The sequence below is a fragment of the Thalia democratica genome, chromosome 7, assembly GCF_965202585.1.
Source record: "Thalia democratica chromosome 7, ktThaDemo2.hap1.1, whole genome shotgun sequence".
NCBI classification, from domain to species: domain Eukaryota; kingdom Metazoa; phylum Chordata; class Thaliacea; order Salpida; family Salpidae; genus Thalia; species Thalia democratica.
Window position 1 is genome coordinate 20150007 of NC_139171.1, and position 12274 is coordinate 20162280.

Sequence of the window (12274 nt, forward strand, 5' to 3'; positions counted from 1 at the left end):
CCATTTCAAACTAGATAAGTAATACGATAAAAAAGTAAAGATAATAACTAATCAATACGATAATGTATTTTATAAAACTAAACAAAAATGGGATTTTTAAAGCATTGTAAAAAAACTCAAGAATACACATTAGCAAATTTGTTTAAAAACAAGTTATAGTCTGCTTTTAGAGACTTTTATTGTTTTGTTTACTGATTTATTTTTTACTGATATTTTAATTAATGTATAATGTTTTAAATTTTTTATACCATATCGTAATATAATAAATTTAATAAGTTCTAATGTTTTCATTTTAATTTTTTCAGGTTAAAACGTGCTGAAGTTGCCCTGCCCACCGTGCTAAAGTGTCGCTGTGCTATTCTGACATTAACCCTATTTGATGTGTATCATATAAAGAAATTTAAAGTTTGATTAATGACGTTATAAAATTAACACTTAATTTTATAAAAATATAAGATGTTTCTTTTTATGATTTTTGGTAATAGCAAAACAAAAAAGTACGTTTTATATTCGCTTTATTTTTTAAAGCTGTTAAAACGTGAAAATAAAGCAAGTTAAAAATAATGTAAATGCACAAAAGTTATACGAGTTTATCTAATATACTGGTTTTATTGTTTAGCAAATTCTGTGAAAAATGTACACAATAAATGTCGTATAATGTAATTGAACATGAAAACCTTTGCAAACTAACACAAGTACAAATGAAAGTATACAGTAAGTAATATATGTTAGTTAGTATGTTTAAATGGCTTGCTTTAATTGGTTATAAGAGCAAAAAACAAGTAAACTATCTTGACTAAAAACCTTACTAACTGTTAACAAAAATAAGTTTAACTGCCATAAACCTTAAAATAAAATTTTCAACTATGTTTTTTATCATTTCTCAAAAAGCGTGAATCTCTAATAACCTTAAACAAAAAATCTCAAAAAATAAAACCTTTACAGTCGAAACGGTGTGAATCGAAGTCGGGGGACCATCTTCCGTTGCGGCAGCTTCTATCTGTGTAAGCAGCGAAACTGCCAGCGCACGACAGTTGAACCGACGTACTGTGAGTGGCCTCTCTTGGTAAGTGACGGCTTAGGTGTTGTATGTGGGGAAGATGACAGTCTGAAAACAGTTTGCCTTATATATAATTTTTAATTGTAAACACAATTCAAGTTTTTATTTTAAATAATTGTAAAGTGTATCCAAACTTATTGTGTTTTATATTTTAAATGATTTAATTAGTGACGTAACGATCCTTAAAGTTTTAGATTAATTTCATGTATATTTAGATTTATGCTTTGAAATATCATTATAATTAAAAAATTGATGAGCTATTCTATTGAAACAATTATATTTGAAAACGTAGTGTTTTATTAATAAAGAAATCTACATAGTTTATTGAGAAACTTCGACTTTAAAATTACAGAATATATGTTTTATAAAAACAATAAAACTGTTTGATCATCAGCTGTATAGCTCAAAATGAATTGTTCTCTGCCAAACATTAATACAAAAAAGGTTCAAAAAACCAAAAAAAAAAAGTATGACGTAGTTATGATATATTGCAGAGTAAAAATATTCATAGCAAAAATTAATCTTTCACTGGAAGGCAATTAGGTTTATATAATCACATTATATAGATATATAAACAATACAAGTTTAAAATAAACAAAAGTTTACTTTATTACACTACGAGCTGACCTGAATTAGTTTGGGCTATTTCCGAGTTTGTTTCAGCATGATTGGTTTGATTTTTCAAAGATTTTTCTAGTTGCTCAAATTTGTTTGATAAACTATTCGAATAAGCTGAGTAAACACATTGCTTTTAAACTTTTAATAAAACGAACTTGTAATGCTAAACTAATACTGTTTTTAATGTTTTTACAAAGCGTAGTCTGTAATTTTTAAATTATTGAAAATATATACAAATCGGTTTACTGAATTTTATCTAAGTAAAATTTTGTTTTCGAAAATAAAGTAAGTTCTAAGTAAAAGTAAATTTTAAAACTATAATAACACAAAGCACAAATTTTCAACCTGAAGTTAAGTTAGTTAGTTTTTTAAGTTTTTCGGCTTGTATTGCTAATGCTTCTTTTAAATCTTTTATTTGATCATCTTGAGTCGTTATTAGTTCGTTCATTTGACCTTGAAAAATGAAAGTTGTTAATTTTACGTATTGAAAAAAACAGATTTTTAAATCAGAAATAAAAAGTACACAATTTATGACAACGCTCTTGCACTTTGAGTTAAGAAAGTTTAAATAAACTTTTGTAGTAGAAAGTTTAATAAAAAACTTAATTTATAGACATAAGCACCTAATGCATCTACTTTACTTTAAAATAATATAATAAAAACAACAAAAGAACCTATAACTTTCGTGCATTGAGTTGTTACATTCAAGTTTATTTTTGACATTTCTCCTCTGAGCTCTCCAAGATCCGCCACTCTCTCCTCCAGAACACCCACTCGCGAGAACAGACCCACCCCCGAGTCTCCCTTCTCCCCCTTGGAACCTTTCGGTCCCATCTTGCCCCGTCTAACGGGGCTCGACGGGACGATCGAGTTCGAAAAGGGGGTTTTCCCCTTCACTGCAAACGTTCCAACGCCGTCACTTTCAACGCTGGTTGCTGCAGTGAGGAGAAAAGAAACAAGGAAAAAATTCATTGCTGCGAACCAAGGGCGTAGCGTGGGGAGGGACACTGGCGCATGCGTGCCACCCAAAAAAAGAAAAATGTAAAAAAAAAGGATGTAATATCTTTATCCTTTATAGTTTATTTTTTCTGCTTAATTTGCCTTTTTTCAACTATGTTTATCTAGTATATTAAACGAAATTTTGAATACCAATTAGTGACAAGTTAGTAAAGTACATGTTAATACTCAATATACTGATTCGGTGCGTAATTGCAAATAAGCACCGATGTTGACGAAAAACTCCATAAGGAAAAATTTTTTAAGTTCATTAACTTCATAAGAATTTAGACTCAAAAAGTACGCAATTAATATAGCGCACCGCTGTAGTATAACCTTACGGCAGATTATTTTTCTACAAAAAGTTTACAAAAAATACGTCACGCTCAAAGAAAAATTAAACAATTTTACAATTTTTTTTTATGCTACATTGTTAAGACTACTGCTAGTTTTCTGAACTTTATTTTTGTAAACATACAAGATAAGCGTGTCGGCCTAATGAGAAATAAACTTAGTTTGTGATTTTTATTTTTAACAAATACAATAAAATGAATTAAATTTAAAAGTTATACTTTTAACTATTTTACATTGTTGTAATAAACTGTAATAACAGTTTTAAAGTTGGTCTATTTTAACTTCTGTGTGACTTTATTTAAATTATGTGCAATGAGGTGTTGTTATCATTGTTGTATTGTATATTAAAGAGATTGATATTTTTTTCGTAAATAAAACAGATACTTTCGTTTTATTGGTATATAAATTTTTAAAGATATTAAGTTTACTATTAGCAATAAAAAGAATTTTTATTTAGTAAGTTTACATTTTTGCAACTACAAGTAATTCTAATGAAATTTATACTTTTATTTAATTATTTAATTTTGTAATATATAAATGCTTTTTAAAACAGTTAACGAACTTATTTTACTTAAAAATTTATTTTAATTATATTACTTATAAAAAGTTTTTTTATAGCTAATTACAAAAGTTTTAATTAAGAGGATTTTTTGAGAAAAAAATTTGCGCACCCCTGACTAAAATACCACGCTATGCCACTGCTGCGAACTACTAAGCTGTGATTAAATGAAACAGATTGAATTTTGATTTTTATACACTTTGCGAAATGTTTGCTGAAATTATTTGCAGTTTGTTTCTTCACAAAATCAAGATCAAATAAAGTCTGTTTTAGTTTGATGTTTGCTCATGCAGCTTTTTTTCAAACAATGGAAATAAACGAGCCCGTTTGTTAAATATTTGAACTTACACAGTATCAGCCTTGAAACAAGTTTGTTTAACTTTGTTTTTCATATTAAATTATAATCAGAAAAAAAAAAGTTTTTAGAAACTTCTTTTTCGCCTTGTTTGTCTTCTTTTATAATAGTTTATTAGAATATTTACCGACAAAATGGGTTGTTAAACTAAAGTTTCATCTATTTAACTTATGTTTATCATTTTCCAAGTTTCCTTGATCTGTTTAAAGGCTTGTTTAAAACTGGTAGAAAAATATCAATTTAACATAAAAAATACATTCTAACTTCAAAATTTAGAAAACGTACTTAAAATCTATTGAACAGAACTTTTATAAATTACAGCTTATAAAAACGTTTCATTACTTAACTTTAATTTATACAAAACTAAGTGTAAGAAAAGCATAAGCTTGAAAACGTCTAGTATATTTTTAATAAATTGAGCTGAACTTGCTGAAAGTTTTACTGAAATAAGCTAATACTGTTTAAGTTATTATCTAATTAGGAAATGCATCATTTTAAATTATCTGAATATCAACCTAAATTTCAAAGAAACAAAAACAAACATAAATTTAATTATAACAATTTAGCTGAAATAAAAGAATTACAGATCATTTATAATTCACGCTTCAAATGAAACTGCAAAAGTTGCTGATTTTATTCCAAAACTACTATATCTATGTAAACATAGTTAGTGTTTATGAACCAACTTTCAAAATATTTTGTATTTAAGACATATATTTACAAACTATACATAAGGTAGGTAGTAGTTTAGTTGAGTGGTTAGTTTTCTTGTTTCAAATAAACTTTAATTAAATTAAAATTAACTGAAGTACTGGTAAGTTTTTTTACCTAATAATGGCCTACAATACGCCTTAAACAGCAAACTTTAATCATTATAGCTGTAACCTGAAGTTTTATCTTGTTATCAGTCTAAGTTAAACAGTTTTCTTGATTAAAACAAGTACAGCAACACCAAGGAAGTAATTTTTAAATTAACTATCAGACTTCTCTTAAATTGTCAAACAGATATATTATATTCTTTATATATACAATAAAAAAAATTGTATGAACAAAAAATTACTATATAGTAACTAAAACAAATTGAAAGATTTAAAAGTTTCAAAGCTAATGCAGCTGAAATAAAAATCCTACATTTTTCTTTTCTTTTTAATTATCGTTTTAGTTGCTTACAAACAGTTTTATCTTAAAGTATACACTGAAAATATTATTGAGCGGTTTTCAACCGACGAAAACGTCGGCGAAAGTCAGCAGAGCAGAAACTCTCGTATTCCGTGAGACAAGCTCAAGTTAACAAAAGGTTTGATCTTACAAGTTCGATCATCAGACCGCAAGCCCTCGGTAGACTGATACCAGTTTCGTCCTGATTACGATTCATGAACTTTTCTAATTTCTAATGAATGACATTTTTCTGTTGGGGTTAAACAAGCCGTTAAACGGGAAAAGATGGGTGAAAAGGGTAATGGAAATTTGGGAAGTTGTTATACATAAATTAAATAGATAAAATAAAAGATTTATTCTAACAATCCATTGTCTGTAAGTAATCTTATTAACAATTTTAACAAAATTCAAATAAGGCGAAAAAGAAGTTTCTACAAATTTTTTTTATTGTTTAAAATTTATTATAAATAATAAAGTTTAACAAACTTGTTTCAAGGTTGATACTGTGTAAGCTAACATATTTAACAAACAAGCTCGTTTGTTTGCAAAAAAGCCGCGTAAACAAACATCAAAGTAAAACAAAATTTACTTTGATCTTGTGTTTGTGAAGCAACAAGTTGCAAATCATTTCAGCAAACATTTCGCGAAGTGTATAAAAAGCACAATTCAATTTGTTTCATTTAATCACAGCTTAGTAGTTCGCAGCAATGAATCTTTTCCTTGTTTCTTTTCTCCTCACTGCAGCAACCAGCGTTGAAGGTGACGGCGTTGGAACGTTTGCGGTGAAGGGAAAAACCCCCTTTTTGAACTCGATCGTCCCATCGAGCCCCGTTAGACGGGGCAAGATGGGACCGAAAGGGTCAAAGGGGGAGAAGGGAGACTCGGGGGTGGATCTGTCCTCGCGAGTGGGTGTTCTGGAGGAGAGAGTGGCGGATCTTGGAGAGCTCAGAGGAGAAATGTCAAAAATAAACTTGACTGTAACAGCTCATTGCACGAAAATTATAGGTTCTTGTTGTGTTCTTTAAATATTTTTTTTTGAAGTAGAGTATATGTGTAAGCTGCTTATACAACTTTTCATTAATTTTTTTCTTAATTTATGTTTTCGTAGTAAAATAACTTTTCAATGTTGATATAAATTGTGAATTTTTAATTTAATTTAATTGAAAACGATTGTTTTTTATTCCAGAAAACTAACAACTTGTTTTTGAAGGTCAAATGAACGAACTAATAACGACTCAAGAAGATCAAATAAAAGATTTAAAAGAAGCATTAGCAATACAAGCCGAAAAAGTTAAAACCCTTACTAACTTCACTTCAGGTTTGATTTTTGTGAAGTTAAACTTTGGGTATATTTTTTTAAATTTACCTTATTTTAGATAAAAACCGTAAAAATTATTTTTAATAATTTCTTTATTTTAATAACTTAAAAAATACACAGTACGCTTTGTAAAAACACTGAAAACAATATAAATTTTGCATTATCAGTTGGTTTTATTAAAAGTTTAAAAGCAATGTGTTTACTCAGCTTATTCGAAAAGTCTATCAAAAAAATTTGAGCAGCTAGAAAAGGCTTTGAACAATCGAACAAATCATCTTGAAACAAACGTGGAAATAGCCCAATCTAATTCAGGTCAGCTCGTAGTGTAGTAAAGTAAACTTTTATTTATTTTAAACTCTTATTATTTAAAAACAAATATACATTTATATTTTTTTTAAGTTTTGATCAATAGTGCTTGACAAGTTAAATTGGAGCTAAATATTGATTTAGTTATACAATAAACAATAGATTTATACAGCATTTTCGTATATGAGTAATGATCTATAATATATCTCATATACAAAACGATATTATGGTTTTTCTAGTGACGTAACAATACTTAAATTGTTGCTTATTTTTAATAACACTCGGACTTATGCTCTAAGATATTATGACAATAAACGAAGTGAAGATCTGTTCAGAACAGTGAAACAATCATATTTAAAAACTTAGTGCTTTATTATTATATATATATACATATTTATATAAAAAATAGTGTGATTATATAAATTAAATCACCTCCCACTTAATTTTTGCATTAACTATTTGTACTCTAAAATAATTCATAAATACGTCATATTGTTTTTTTTTTTGTACACTTTTGTATCAGTTTTTAACAAAAAGAAATTTTTTTGAACCTTTAGCAGATCATAAAAAACAATTCTATTGTTTTTATGAAACATATATTCTATGATTTTTAAACTTGAATTTTCTCAATAAATCGTATATATATATATATATATACTTACATAAATTGCAAATATTTTACAGACTGTCATCTTCCCCACATACAACACCTAAGCCATCACTTACCCAAAACAGCCACTCACAGTTCGTCGGTTCAACTGTCGTGCGCCGGCAGTTTCGCTGCTTACGGCGTCACAGAAAGAAGCTGCCGCAACGGAAGATGGTCCCCCGACTTCGATTCACACCGTTTCGACTGTAAAGGTTCCTTTATTTGGACTTTTTGTGTTTTAGACTATTTGAGAATCACGCTTATTTGCGAATTGATATAAAACAAAATTAATTATTTTATCTTACGGTTTATGGTAGTAAACTTACTTTTATTAACAGTTAGAAAGGTTTTTATTCAAGAAATTTTACTTTTTTATGCTCTCATATGCAAATACATCAAGCAAGGAATTTTTTTTTGTACATTTATAAGAATTTTAATAGGTGGCGAACTAAAAAAATTAATAAAGATTTTTAAAACTAAAACAAATAATTTGACAGAATTGCAATTCGCAAATTGGGATGAAGCGAAGAAGACTTGCAAGGATCTCGGATTGGAACTTTTGTCGGAAGGAATTGAAACCAATGAAAAAAGAAGGTGTGTTTAAACAAACAAGTTTTTTATTAATTTTTATTTTATTTAGAGCGTTAAAACAAAGTAAGGTTTTATTAAACGTACTTTATATTTTTTGAAATAGCTAACAACTTTATAACAAATTGCGTTTTTAATAAAATATATTTATTATCAAGATAACAGAATTATACCCCAACATTAAACAATAAACAAGAAAGTTTAAAAAAAAATGGCACAAATAGCGTAAAAAGTGTTTTATGTTTAAACATGAAGCAAAATGTACACTACTAGTAAAAAAATCTGACACTAACTTTCTTAGACTAAATTTTAAACAACACTTTACATACATTTATACTCACTTCTTTGTACATCTAATAAGTTCATACGACGACTTTGAAGGTCGCTGTGCATAAAGTACGGGGCTGATTATGACGGGCTGTGGACGGGAATAGTGAAAGTAAACGGGGAATGGCAGTTTCCGGGCGGAAGAGGTGGGAACGGGTTCCAGTTCAACTGGAGGTCAGGATATCCAGCATCCTGGGGTGAGGGACAAGTACTGATGGTTCAGTGTTACAGGCGTCAGGAGTTTGGTGAAATATTTTATTTGTATAAGTCGTATACACAACCATTTTTGTGTCAAAATTAACACTTTTCAACTACGTTTAAACTACAAAACGTGTTTTTTATTCTTTCGTTTGTACTAGTTCTAGTTTGCAAAGATTTTCATGTTAAAATACTTTATATTTTATACTTTATAACATTGATTGGATATATTTTTTACATAAAATTTGCTAAACAATAAAACTATTATATTTGATAAACTCGTATAGTTTTCGTGTCTTTACATTATTTTTAACTTGCTTTAGTTTAACGCTTTTAGAAGTTTTATTAAAAGTAAATAGAATTTAAAACATTATTTTGTTTCGCAATTCATAAAGCCATAACAAAGAGTATCTTTTATTCTTATAAAACTAAATCTTAGTTATAAGACGTCATAAAACAAACTTTAACTGTTTTATATATTATGTAAATAAAAAAAGCAACAAAACTAATTTACCGTTAAAAAGTAAATTGTATTTTATTTGGAAGCTTAAGAGAATCTGAAATAGAGTTCTTTTCGTTAAAAAGTAAACAGACACATGATAAATTTTGAAAACTTAATAATACGAGTGTGAAGTATCAGAGTAGTAAGTTGATATAAATACAGTTTGTAATCACAAAGGTCTTACAAATGGCTATACATAGCGGTGAAATGCAGGAAAATGTTAAAACATTCATTAAAAACTCCATGACAAAGAAGAAAACGCGCTTAGTTTTAAAGAAAGTTGCGAAAGTTTTATTTTGTTCTACACAAGCACGTACCGATTTAACTACAAGGTGAGAAAACAGTGTTGTAAAAGTTGTCAACGCCAGAAGTTTTACAAGCTTACTTTTGATACGGTTGTGATACAATGTAATCAGATTAGAAAGTAAAACCAGTAGACAACAATGGGCGAATTTTTATTCGTTTGTTTTTATTGTGTTTAGAAATTTTAACTTTAATATAAGAAATTAGTTTAATTTTAAGTCCTTTGTAAAGTAGTCCTTAAACAATAGTTATATATATAAGTGTTTACGCTTTTTGTGCAGTTTCGGTATGTAAGTAAACATATTAAATCTTCTTTTGATTTTCAAGAAACCAAAAAGTCAATGGTTTTTCGAACCAATGTGTAGTATTTAAAACTTTATTAGACCTAGTTTCACTTTATCTAAGACTTGTGCTTAGCTGAGGTTGCAACCTTCAAAAAAGCCAAGCTTTAGTAAATAGTCATCACTTTGATTGTAAACTAATAATTTAAATTATTTCATTACGTTATTAGAATTAGGTTTTGTAAAAAAATAAATGTTTGTATTAGTTTGTTCTTATTGTTAAAAACCAAACTACAATTATAAAATTCATCAAAGTAATGTTTTGAAAAAAATGATAACAGCAAAGTATAGCTATATCAAAAAATTAATAAATAAATTTTTACAGTCTTTTATTAGAAAAACCTAAAAAAGTTATTGATGTAAAATATTTTTTTTTTAAAGTATATTGGTCAAACCTCTAGGCACCTTGAAGTCAGAATTAAAGAGCAAATTTCAAAGTGTGTAAATAAGGATATTAACATCAACCAAAGAGAATTAGTATAGCAACTAAAAATTCAATGAACAGATCGTCAATATCAGAACTTTTAATAAAAAATACTATTTCTGGAAAAAGTTACAATGAAACTAAATTAAGAATATTAAGAAGTTGTAACAATATTTTTGACTTGGTCAAAATTGAATCGATATAAATTTATTTAGATTAACCAAAGTTGTGTAAGCAGAGAGATTTTAACTATTAATTATTCTTGTTTAGTAAATTAGTGCTCTTATGTTGTACTTAATTATGAATAATTAGAACTTTTATTACTTTTTAGTTTTGTGTTTTGCTTCGTTAACTAATTTCTGATAAAATTATAAGTTTATGTAATTTAAAAATTTTCTTTGTTTTATATAATTTGTAACACACTGATGAAAATTTTTTGAAATATTTTTGTGTTTAGTAAAACACCTTGTTTGTTTTTAATCGAGTACAATAGCAGACAAGTGTTTGAAATATTTCTTTTTCTCCAACACTTGTTACCTATACAAAGCATGCAGACCACAATCAACCATCGTAGTTTTGATTCGTTCATTTTAAATTTTCCCATACCACTCCTTCATCGACCTACCGTTCATTGTCGAAAAAATTCTTATCCCCTGTTCTAATCAGGTTCGATCTAATTTTAATAAAAATACTCGTGGACCGCTATTTGACCTTTCATTGGCCGCATTGACCTTTAATCGCATATTGCCGAGGCCGACCCTTGCTTAAAACCGTATAAGTTTAATCTGCAAATTAGAAAAAAATGTTCCTAAATAGCAACATGTATAAAAATGTTATTCATTAATTTTTAAATTGTCTTATAAATGTATAACACAAGAAGATTGTTTAACAATATTGAATGCATGTAGTTATTAATAGTTCAATTAGGTAAGAAATTAAAACAACAAAGTTTTTGAGACTTTGTAAATAATTATAACTGAATATAATCTTGTAACTGGGGTATTATACAGATGTTTGAAGAATTGTTAAGTTATTGTAACAAGCAGACTTGTTAAAATGCTAACAGTTTCTATGGTAGTTCAGTAATGAAGCGTATAAACTTAAGTTTGTTTTTAGTGAGTATTTTCACGCTCGAGTAAACAAAGCAGAGCTTTTTAACATGTCTGGTAACAAGCTAGTGTTAAAACATGTGACTGATAAATAAACCTATAGAAAATAGGGAATAATGGAGAACAATCTATTTGTCATCAAACTACAGAACACCAACTTGGCAAAATTAATTTAAAGATATTAAAATTTTTAGAAACATTATTGTATTATATCATCATTATAATTATATCAACAAATATTGCTTAATGTTGCAAGGGGTAGATTTTGAGACCGATGTTTTTTGGTTATAACCTAGGATGATGTTGCACCAATATCAAGCTGAAATTGTAATATATTAAATTTTTTAACCCCAATTTTAGCCTTATAAATCATATTTTATAAACACAAAATGAATTAAACTAATTTATTATAAGCTAATAAAACTTAAGTATTTAATTGTTTTCATTTAATAATATAAAGCGATTATATCAACAATACAATAATTTATACCTATTACAAAGTTGTAAAATAAAATTGTTTAAATATTTTTGTATTTAATTTATAATTTGATTCTTACTACGTATAGTTACAGCTTGTTTAAAACAAAGTATCTTTTCAGATTAAACACATTAGACTTAAAACATAGGATTTTAGCCTAAAATTGTGGTGCAACCACATCCCAGGTAATTACCGTTTTTAACCATTAAAAAAATATATTTTCAATGTTATCATTAAATTTTGAGACTGTAAAAATACCTTGTTTTGTACTAAACCAAAGTTTTTATATTTTTTTATCTGTTGACCACCAGGTTTCAATCTGGGAGCATTCAACTCAGAGATTTTTAATGCTCTATAATAGGATCCTTATCAAGCTGGGAACAGGTCAAAAATGCACAAAGAAACAAATTTTGCAGAAAAGCACTTTTGCACAAAGAGTTGTTTTTGTGAATGTAAAATATAAAACAGAATTTAAATAGAATAGACAATTACAAAAAAAATATTGACTAATAAAAAAAAAAGAAGAAAAAATAAATTACCAACCAAGGGTTAGGGGAACAGTGGTAGTAAAAGTAAAAAAGAAAAAAAAATCTAATAACTATTATAATCAAAAATAAACAAATAAAAATGA